Source organism: Mustela erminea, chromosome 3 (assembly GCF_009829155.1).
Source record: "Mustela erminea isolate mMusErm1 chromosome 3, mMusErm1.Pri, whole genome shotgun sequence".
Lineage (NCBI taxonomy): Eukaryota > Metazoa > Chordata > Mammalia > Carnivora > Mustelidae > Mustela > Mustela erminea.
This window is the reverse complement of record NC_045616.1, coordinates 148,101,857-148,114,264: the sequence shown is the minus strand read 5'-3', so window position 1 is coordinate 148,114,264 and position 12,408 is coordinate 148,101,857.

Below are 12,408 nucleotides of genomic sequence, written 5' to 3'. Positions count from 1 at the left end.
GCTGTTGAATTAATTTTAGAAGAAGCCATAAATTTCTGTCACTTTGTACTTAAAGTTTATGGGCTAAGATTATCCATCATGATGAATGCTTATCCTACCAGAAACTCAGGGGACATGTTCAACAAATGTAACAATTTTAACATAAAGGAAATATGAAGGAAATAAGAAACCCAGTAAATAAATAAAATTGGGGTCACTAGGAGGTTTATGGACCTCAGAAGGCTTTTTCTGCCTACAAGTTAGAATCACTTAAATTTGAGGGCCATTTTTTAACTATAAAGGATAATGGAAATTGAGAGATACATAAAATTGCTTACAAGAAATTTGAGCCACAGCTGTCAAATCATTTTTTTTTCATAATTCTTGGATTGGAAAAGGAAGTAGGGAGTTAGAGCTGAAGAATAAAATTCTACTTTTAATTAGGATTTTTTTACATCAATTTTTCTACTTTTTGATTATTTTACTTTTAAGGATCTGGAATATTTCAAAACAATAGTTAAATAGATATATGGAGATATTTATACTTGAATTTGGAGTGTAGTAAAATTTTTATACTCATTTTAGTTAAACATTTATTAAGTAAATAAAATATCAATAGTAAAATATTTATTGAAAATAAACATTTTATATATTACATAGAAAGAAATCAAGGATTGTTTCAAGAAAGAGTTTATGTCCAGGTGTCTGTAAATTTGTTGTCAGAGATCTGGGCTTCTGGTGAGCAGGAAAGGCCAGAGTATTTAAGTTTATTGCCAATATTACCTCTTTCATAAGGTAAGAATTTTACCATGGTGTCTTTTTTTTTTTTTTTAAAGATTTCACTTATTTATTTATTTGAAAGACAGAGTGGGAGAGCAGAAAGCACGAGTGGGGAAGAAGCAGAGGGAGGGAATCTCGAGCAGACGCCCCACTGAGCATGGACCTGACGGGGGGGGGGGGGGGGGCTTGATCCCTGGACCTTGAGAACATGACCTTGAGATCATGACCTTGACCAAATCAAGAGTTTGGTGGTTAGCTGACCATGCCACCCCCACACAGTTCCTTTCCATGATTGCCCACCCACAACCCCAAGTTAGTTTCTGATTCCATCATCGGGCACTGCATATTTGTAAGATAATCTTGAATTTTATATAAAATTACTTTTAGGAGAAGCTAAGGAAACTACTGTGACCCAATTCGATGTTCTTCCTAAAAATTAGAAATTATCTTTTCATAACTTCTCAGTCCTTGTCCTACCCTTTTTAATGGAATGTGTTACAGAACACAGCAGAAGTCATTTAGTTCCTCTTCTCACACCCCTGCTGTTAAAAGCTGGTGCAGAGAAGTAAGGGGAAAATGAGGAAGACCAGAATGATTGTGAGCTCTTTTAATTGCTGAGTGTGTGTGTGTGTGTGTGTGTGTGTATTTGACAGAGAGAGGCAGAGACAAAGACAGGGAAAGAGAAGAGATTGAGATTCCTATGGTTATAAAAATAATTGAAAAAGTAGATTGTTAAGATTATAAAAGAAAAAGAGAAAGAGACTGATATTATAAGAAATTAAATATGAAATCAGAAAACTGTCATAGCAGCTTATTCATAATGAAAATAAATCAACTTTGAGATAATAGTGTAGAGATGAGCTTGTGTTCTCAAAAGGAGTAAGAAGCATCTATATGAATCATGATTTCCAGAGAAATAGAAAAAATACATATATATATGTATCTATATATGTCTATGCATCTAAGTATCTATCTGTTTATATGCTGGAATTGGCTCAATTGATGGGAGTGGGGTGAGATGGGGCAGGGTGTGGCAAGTCCAAATTCTGCAGGGCAAAGCAGCAGCTGAAAGTCAGTGCAGATTGATAGTGCAGTTTGGATAAAATTTTCCTCACTAGGAAATCTCAGTATTTGCTCCTAACCCTTTCAGATGATTGCCTGAGTCCCCTGACCCCACATCACTGAGTGAAAATTCTTTACCTGAAATCAATTGATTGTAACAGTTAACCACATCTGTGAAATATCTTTGCAACAACCCTTAGTGTTTGATTAAACAACAGTGCTGTAGTCTAGTCACATCAACACACAAACTGATCACACAACTTCCCAGCATCCGCGTGTTGAAAGATCCCTCCAGCTCAGACTTGGTAAATAAATCCTCTAAAATGCAGTGGCACAATAGTATGTGTCCCCGTTATCACACATTGCTATGCTATACCACAGACACAATTGGTGGAGGGACAGATGTTAAATTTATAAATGCCCCTCCGAGTTCGAGGTGCCAGAGGGCTGTGCTCCTTCTGTGCTAGGGAAAAATCAGTTTCGGGTCCACTAGCTATGGTAGTGCCTTGCCTTCTAGCCACATTACTCCGATCTTTACATGGCATTCTCCCTGCTTGTGTACCTGTGCCCACATGTCCTTTCTCTGAAGGACATTGCTCTGACTGGGTTATTAGCCCACTTTACTCCTCTATGACAACATCTTAACTAATTATGTCTGCAATGGTCCCATTTACAAATAAGGTCACATCCTGAGGTATTTGTGGGGTTAGGGCTTCAACTATAAATATGGGGATCTAATTTAACCCATAACACAAGGTTTTGAATGAATCTGTAAACCTAGTCTCCTATTTCTCTATGACCACTGGGCTATATCCCTCCCATTTATCCCAATTAAGGCTGTGTTCATTCTTCACCCTGACCTCTGCCCAGGACACTGATTTAGGTTCTTGGGTGCTCTGGTGTCCAGTAGGTTTTGGTGAATGGAAGACCCTGGAAGGAAACTGAAGGAGTGTGGAAAGGAGGGAAGTATGGTAATTGAAGTTAGAGTATTTATTCCCCTGGCAAACTTTCTGGGTTGTCACGTTGAGCTTATTAAACTCATCAACCAAATGCTGCTGCTCGTCTCTCAAATCTGCTCATGACTCTCTGTTTCCCAGTAAAACGCTCCCTTCCACATCGCTTCTAGCCAAGAGCATTAACAGCTTCTACCTCATATACCTGCTGCATTTCTTTTTGTTCCTCTACATAACACCTACACCTTTGTAATTAGTCCATTTTGAAAACAAATTTTCGAAATATAACCATGCTTTAAATTTATAGTTGGTACCATGATCTATATAAACATTTTCCAAACATGAGCTAAACTGTTCATAATGGGTAAATTAAAATTGTAATAAAATAATGTACTGTCTACATTTTATGAATGCTGTATAAGTGAGAACTCTTGTTAATCGTCTTTCTGAGCCACTCTTCATTTGATGACATTTTTGAAGCTTTGGGGGTTGGTGTCCTCTTGATGGCCCAGATTTCCATCCTATTGATGACTTTATCATTATGAAATAACTTCTTAGTCCTGTACTTTGTCTGAAATAAATTAAAACATTCCAGCTAGCTTTCAACTGACATTTGCATAGTGCATCTAGCTTTTAACCTAAGTCATCAATATTTAAAATGAGTTTCTTATAGGCAGTCTATAGTTGAATCATTCTTTTCATCCAATCTGAAAATTTCTGCCTTTAAACTTACTGTAATTATTAATGTGGTTGAATTTAAATCTATTGCCTTACATTTGTTTCCTGTTTATGCCATTAGTAACAGTCATTTTTCATCTTTTTCTGTATTCATTTGATTAATATAATTTTTATAATTATTTTCTGAATTATTGGTATATTAGTTATGTCTTTCCTCTATTTTAAAAAGATTTATTTATTTATTTTATAGAGAAAGAGAGACAGCATGAGTTGTGGGGGGCGGTGAGTAGAAGCAGAGGGAGAGAATCTTCACGCTAGACTTCCTGCTTAGTGTGGAGCCCAGGGAAGGGCTTGATCCATGACCTATGAGAACATGACTTGATCTAAAACCAAGAGTCCATTGCTCAACTGACTGAGCCACCCAGGCATCCCTGTTCTGTATTTTTAAAAGGTATCCAGTTGAGAGGATAGTATTGGCTCAAGGGTAGACCAACAACAGGATAGAGAGTCCATTGTTTAAGGAAAGAAGCCTTTACATTAATAAGTTTGAGTTAGCAGTAACTGGGTGTCTTACTCTGTTAAGCAAGCAGCTGGCTCTTGATTTCATCTCAGGGCATGATCTCAGGGTCCTGGAATCAAACACCATGTTGGACTCCATGCTCAGAGGGGATTCTGCTTGAGGATTCTTTCTCTCTCTCTTTTCTTCTGCCCCTCTCCCCACTCATGCTCTCCCTCTCTAAAATAAATAAATTTATTTATTTTTAAAAATACTTTATTTATTTATACAAAGAAAGAGAGAGATCACAAGTAGACAGAAAGGTGGGCAGAGAGAGAGGGGGAAGCAGGCTCCCCACTGAGCAGGGAGCTAGAATTGGAGCTCAATCCCAGGACCCTGAGATCATGACCTGAGCCAAAGGCAGAGGCTTAGCCCACTGAGCCACCCAGGTACCCCTAATAAATGAATTTAGGACTAAGAGTTTATATGAATATTGATGTACTCATATACAAAGTGAAACTTGGCCCCTCTATCTCACAGCATAGAATGATTAAGTTATGATGGAATAGAAATGTAAATGTAAAATATAAAATAGTAATGTTTCTACATGAAAATATATGCAAGTATCTTCATGAATTTAATATAGGCAAATCATTCTAAAGTTTTTCAAGAAAAGGAACAAACTATTAAAATTTAAAAATATCTATAAATCAGATTTTATTCATATTAAGTACTTTTATTCATCAAGTGATATTAAGTGAAAAAGAAAGCTTCAGGCTGAAAGACAATATTTCAAAGTAAATTAAAATCCAGTAAGATGCTAGTACACTCCACCAGAATGTCTGCACTCAAAAATCTGACAATATCCAATATTAGCCAGAATGTTGATCAAACAGAATTTGTTACTTGCTTGGAAATATAAATTGGCAGAGGCATTTTGGAAAACATTTTGGCAGTATCTTCTAAAGTTAAATATTTATGCTCTAGGAATGAGAAATTTTTATTCAAATAAGATAGATGAGTGTTGATGTCTACCAAAAGACATACAAAAGCATTCACTGCAGCATATGTTTAAAAGCCAAAAACTGGAAAAGATTCAAAACATCCATCAATGAATGAATGTATTGTGATAAATTCATTCTGTGGAATATGCTATAGCAATAAAAAAGAAAACCCGCAGCTACTCAAAACAACATAAATAAATCACATTATGTTGAACAAATGGGCTATATAAAAAAGGTTACGGGCACAACTAATCTGTGGTGCTAAGAATTGAAAGAGTGATTATATTTGGAGTGGTATGAACTTCAGGGAGTCGTGAAGGAGCCTTCCAAGGTACTTGAAATTATTTATATATTCTCCTGTTTACACAGGAAAAACTCTATCGATCTACATTAAGGTATGTCCCTTATACTTTTGTTACTTATATGCCAATTTAAAAATTAGAAAAAAGAAACAACAATAAACACCCTTTGATTTTGTAGAGATTTTGTTAGAACTGTAATTACCTAAGAAATTGAGGACTAATTGTTCTCTGACTTGTTCAGTGTCTTACCAAGTATTATTTACCACAGTGTTACCATAATATTTGTGCCTTCAATACAATATACTTGGATCAGATCTTGGCTGTCCAATCCTGGTGACCTGTCACTAGATGCAAAAATCTCCTTATTATATAATATGCTAATGTCTGTTGTCATTTATTGTGAGAAATGGAATGTATTTTCACATTATAATTATTTACCTTTTTCTTTTTTGTAATGTTTATTTCACATTGAATTTTTTAAGGTGTGCATAAATTATAATCCATTATGATGGAGATTTCTCAGTATTTTCTGCAAAAAAAAAAAAAAGTATTATAGAGTGGAATAGGATTGAGAGCTCACTGAGCAGTCATTGATTGTAATAATAATAACAACAAACATTGAATGAAAGTCCAGTGGGAACATAATACATAAATGAATGAATGAATAAATAAATAAATGAATGAAGAAATGAATGAAACTGATTAATCATAGATAATTCAAATAATCATAGATTTTGATGAGTTATTTGAAAGAGACAAATAGGGTCAACTGGTCAGTCACTGAGAAAGGCCATTGTAGACCAGATGGTCAGAGAAAGCTTCTCTGACATTTGAGATGAAATATAGTGTTTGAGAATAAGCATGCCATGGAACGGGCTAGGAGAAGAATGAGTTCAGTCGCCAATGGGCAGAGAAGAATTTGGTATTTTGCAGCAATAGAACAAGGTGCTGCTTGGAAAAACCTGTGGTACAGACACCGCTGTAGTAGCTGCTCCTAGAGTTGAACAAATCACCTTCTCAGGGAGTCTGTGCTGTCTGACTAATATCACGACTTCCCAGTAGCTAACTCTCCCACATATCTGCCCACATTTCTTGCTGCTTCTTTTCATTTTTATCCCCAGTTGACCCTAATCATCAATTTTTTTTAGGAGGCTATCTTTTCTCCCACGGGGTGTGTCTTCCACCACTTCCTTATCGATCACTTCTACCATTTCCAAAAGTAGAATGCTAGAAATGAATTTTCTCCACCTAGCAATCATGCTGGGAAAAGTACTTTTTTGAAAAAATTATTAGCTGTTCTACAATATCACGAGGAATGAATTTTATATCATCACACGTGGCATAAATTAAAGAACAGGCTTTATAGGGGAAATAAACACAAGTCTAGGGTCAACAAAAGAAGAGAAATTGTGGTTTCTCCTTCTTTCATCTACAAGGTAACTTATGGAGGCTGGAGAACTTTGTTCCGGGAAGGAAACCCCTTCTACTTGTCACTCTCTTTACTTTAGCACAAGAGGCATCTTTTTATGAAGGAAGCAGCAAACTGCTTATGGACAGGACAGTCCAGATTTAGGACACTGTTTATATGAATTGCCTATGAATCCCCACTGTCCATTATCTAAAGGCTTAAAGACAACTGGACCTTAGGGACTTCCTGCCTGTTAGGGAAAAATATCCACTGATACCTGGAAATTCCAAGTTTAACTCCAGGCATCTCTTGTTAAATCACAAAGCATACTACAAATAGAGAAAGACGTTTCAATTTACTCTAAAACTTATTAACGTCTCATAACCTATATTAAGGGGTAAAAATCATTTTTCTCTACAACAGTGCATATGATGCCCTAAGTACAGTTTCTGAAACACAAAAAACTTTTTTTACATAAATTGTATTTTAAAACATTGGGCATTTAGAAATTGTGCTAACTTCAAAGTATTGCTTGTCTCTGAGGGAACGGATGGGGTGCCTGGGTGGCTCAGTCGGTTAAGCTTCTGCCTTTGGCTCAGGTCATGATCCTAAGGTCCTGGAATCTGGCTCTCTACTCAGCAGAGAGCCTGCTTCTCCCTCACCCTGCGCCCCTCATCCCACTTATGCTCTCTCTCTCTGAGGGAGAGGAGTAGTAGAGGGACACAAAAAGCTTTGACACTATCCATCATGATTCATTTCTAAAAGTAACATAATGAAGTAAACCTGATACATTTTTAACATTTGCTGAAGGGTTGGAGTAGATGTCTGTGATATTATTTTAAGAATGCATATTTCTGTATGTTGAAAATATTTCTCTATAATAAAAAAAGTTAAATCATCTAAGTTCAAGAAGTCCTAAACAGCATCAATATTCAAATATATTGTGAGCATACATGTGTCATTTTTATTCATTTTAATGTCTTCTCAGATGAATTAAATATATCAGAATATGCTTGAGAAATATGAAAGCCATAATTTTAAACTATTTAATTTTTTATTAGTATTTATATCCAAGCTACCATGATGTCCATTTAGGGTTTTTCTGCTTCACCCAATTCCATGATAAAAATTTCTGCCATACGGAGAAAAAACAAACAAAAGAAAATTCCAGGGAAAAGTCCCAGAAATGTAAAGGAATGGTTGGGATGGGGATAATTAAGTAGAAGTGTGGATTCATTGTCTAATTTAACGGTTTCTGGCAATGATAAGAAAGAAATTTATTATAAAAACGTGGAGTGTGGGATTTGAAAGATAAATTTTTAGTGTGAATTTATGATTTTTGAAAACATATTCTCTTGTATTGCTTTTGGCATGTAAAAATTACATCTATTGATCTAAGTCAAAGTGTCCCTTTTCATTTAAGGAAAGGAAAAATGTGTCAGACAATGTAATAAGAATGCTGAAGTCCTGACCGTGAGTGGCCTTAAACATTATGCAGTAAATATTCTTGAAATTCATTATAATGTTATCCTATAAAATTAAGTGGTTAATTTGCTGATACTTAGTAAACTCATTTATGTAAGAATTGGAATCAGCACACTTTTCTTGAGGGCCTACTATGTGCCGAGCAATGATCTAAAGGCTAAGGGATAAAATAGTGAAAAACAAACACCCTGTCCTCATGAACCCTATAGTCTATTTGGAAGAATGAAGCATGAAATGAGTAAAATGCACAGTATATTATATGATAATAAGTACTAATGAGTAATAAATAACGAGTACAATAAATGAGTAAAGATAAAAAGATTAATACAAAGAATAAGTGATGGAAAGGATACAGGTAGAAATATTACTATTCATATAAAAAAGTCTCAGATGAAAGAAAAATAAAGATACTAGAATAATAACTGTACATTTCATGGACTTTAAGAAATATATTATCACAAGCCAAAATGAAGTATAAGTAGTTTGATTGCATATGATAGAAAAATAATGCACAAATCTAGGCATATTACCGAGATTACAAATATCAGTGACAAAATAAATTTAAAAAGCATCCAAGGAGAAGAACTGATCCTCCACAAAAGAGCAGAAGTTAATTGCATATCCAACATTATAACAGTAAGGTTGGATGTAGGAAGTCATTTAAAGTGTTAAAAATTATTGAACAAGAGAACTTCATAAATAAAATATTACTTTTAACCACAAGGGTGAATTAAGAATAAATGCATACATGCAGGTGTTCAGAAAATTATCTACCAAAATCTACTTTGAGTAGAATTAGGATTTTAGTGCTGAAATACTATTTTACCCTGTTGTGGAATATCCACTTTCTGTGGAGAGGATATGCGTTTTCTCTTTATGAGTGTGATGAATTGTGCTAATGAATTCCTAATATTGAACTACATTTGCAGTTTTATAATAATATCTACTGATATTTGGAGAAAGCGATGAAATATGTTATGTTAGAGTGTGTAAGACAATACCAACTGCAAAATAGTAAGACACCAGTGAGAAAACATATTCCTGGCAGTCCAGAACGGTGCACATGATGCATCATAGTGAAACTGACACAGGAAAACAAGAGGGGTGATAGGAACTAAGGAGTCTATATTTTGAAATCAACACATGAAATAATAATAATAATGATAATAATAATAATACGACTTTCAGACAAGTGGTAAAAAATGCAATGTTACAAAGGAGACCTCGATGCAGTTCAAGGAAGGAGTTAAGCTACAGCCTTTGTCCATCCATCTGCACATAATAACATTAGAAATAACAGAGCAAACACACACATACATAAATTTACTCACAGCCCTTTCATTTTCAGGAGAACTTAAGTGAAAATACTTATAAACAATCATTTAGTTAAAGAAAGGGGGCACCTGGGTGGCTCAGAGGGTTAAAACCTCTGCCTTTGGCTCGGGTCATGATCCCAGGGTCCTGGGATTGAGCCCCACCTCAGGCTCTCTCCTTGGTGGGGAGCCTGCTTCCTCCTCTCTCTCTGTCTGCCTCTCTGCCTACTTGTGATTTCTGTCTGTCAAATAAATAAATAAAATCTAAAAAAAAAAAAAAAGAACTAAAAAAATTAGAGCCATAACTAAATTCATATTTGTGAGACCAGTTATACCACTGGATGGAAATAAATTGAGAAATTTTAAAATTTTTGATTAAACTCTGAACACATTTACTTACAATTATTTTCTCCTAACTCTCCTCAAAGGAAAGTATATAAAATAAAACTGCATTAACTGGTAAGGGCAAGGTATGTAGGAGATCACAATGATATTTTAAAAGCTGGGTAGAAGATAAAGAAGTTTAAATGATTTGTCAGAGCAAGGGTTGTTCAGAGAGAGAGAGAGAGAGAGGAGAGAGAGAGTGTGTGTGTGTGTGTGTGTGTGTGTGTGTGTGTGCGTGTGTAAAGCTCATCACATCCTGAAAAGTCTCAGGGATTAAAGGTACCATATATGCTGAAAGCAGGATACTAAGGTGGCTGACAACAGGTGACTTTTTTTTTGAAAGTTTATCTATGAAGCAGCTACTCATTGGAATCTGTAGTCCAATACTGACTGAACGGCCAGATAGCTGTGCCTCTCTTACAGAAACATGGAAAGCTACAAGTCAGAAAAATTGGTTAAGACATTGTGTGGATTCAGAGATACAGGCAAAGTTGAATGTGGTTTAGATGTTCAACTGAAGAGTAAGGTGATTAATTAAAATTCTGAAGCTCTTTTCTCACTAAATCACCAATATTGGGAGCCAAGCTTATACAACACGGAGTGGAGATAAGAAGTAAACTTTCTGGAGAAGCTGAATAATCCAATGATAGGTAGAATAGTGGCCCTCCTAAAATGCCTTGACCTGGATCTTTAGAACTTACAAACATGTTACAGACCATGCAAAAGAAATTATGCAGATTAAATTAATGTATGCATGTTAAGATGAGTTGGGGGGATTATTATGAATGGACAGACTCTAATCATATGATTTTCTAAAAACAGAGAATGTTTTTGGTAGGAGCAAGAGAGATGAGGCAGATGGTGAAATCAGATAAATTTTATGAAAAATTAAATTAAAAGTAATTGGAAGCGATCTAGTGAAAGCCAGGTAATAGAGTTATCATTTTATGATGAGATCCACTATTCAATAAGCACATCTGATATATAGACCTTTGAATCAATTATTTTGTGTTTCTCCTTGTATTACTAATTTGCTGCCAAGCAAAACGAAGCATTTAAAAAAATCCTCTGAAAAAAGTCAGAGATAAAACCTAAGAAATGCAAAATAAGTTATTGAGAGATACCAAATTCTGAATGGAAGAAAAAAACCTACAATAATAATTATACAGTTGTGTAAAATGAATTTCATCTCAGAAATAAGGCAAAGATATTAGAAATAGGAAAATAGAAATATCCAGGTGGAAATTTTTTTTTTTTTAAGATTTTATTTATTTATTTGACAGAGAGAGATCACAAGTAGGCAGAGAGGCAGGCAGAGAGAGAGAGGAGGAAGCAGGCTCCCCGCGGAGCAGAGAGCCCAATGCGGGACTCGATCCCAGGACCCTGAGATCATGACCCGAGCCGAAGGCAGCGGCTTAACCCACTGAGCCACCCAGGCGCCCTCCAGGTGGAAATTTATAAAAAATGGAAATTAAAAATATTATATAATAGAGATTAAAAATGCATGAGTATATTAGTTTACTAAAGAAAAGAGGGAACATGAGAAACTAAGAAAAAAAAAGATAAAAATAGAGACAGAAGTTATCAGAGAAAATATATAAACATGGTTGAATGGGCTTGCCATAAGCCTCACACAATCAATGATAACTAACAGAGCTTCCTGAAATATTAAAATGGGGTCTCAAAATAAATGCTTGAATATATAATGAAATGAAAAAATAAAGGTTTCTGTTTTCATGTATATGGAGGCATTTTAGGATTTCACAGGTAGTAATGGGGTGCCTGGGTGGTTCAGTGCGTTAAGGCCTCTGCCTTCGGCTCGGGTCATGATCCCAGGGTCCTGGGATCGAGCCCCGCCTCGGGCTCTCTACTCAGCGGGGAGCCTGCTTTCCCCTCTCTCTCTGCCTGCCTCTCTGCCTACTGTGATCTCTGCCTGTCAAATAAATAAAATCTTAAAAAAAAACAAAAAAGATTCCATAGGTAGTAACTGGGGTCTGCATTGGGGCATGGAAATGTAGGACATTCTTACTCAGCAAAATGAGTATTTGTAGGGCATTTTTACACAGTGCAATGGTGTATGGTTAACCTACGAATAGATGATGGACTGAATGAAAATTGTATCATAACCATAAGAGAATTCTTCACTCTGTCACCTCAGTGTTTGGCACAATGAGGCTACAGAGAGAAACCTGATACACAGCCAGCACTTGTGATATCAGGACTGCCCTGTCAGTGGGAGATAACTCGCAAGAAGATAATTTGATAACAATACTAGATTTAGTAAGAGAGATGAATGTTTAAGAATGAATGTTTCAAGCCCAAATCAGGTCTCAGAAGTTATCGGTGGTGGTTGTTTCCTAGGCAAAGTCACACATGGCTTTGAGGATGAGCGCTGTGGAACATTCGCCATTCCCCGGCTTTCCTCTGTTTGCATGAATCTGGGAAGAGAAAAACTTTCTACTCTTGCTACCAAAATCAGGGGTTGCTTACTAGCCAATGGATTATTAGCACAAGTGACATGTGTCAACCTGGGCTGAAGCATTTCATGGACACTTGAAATCCTC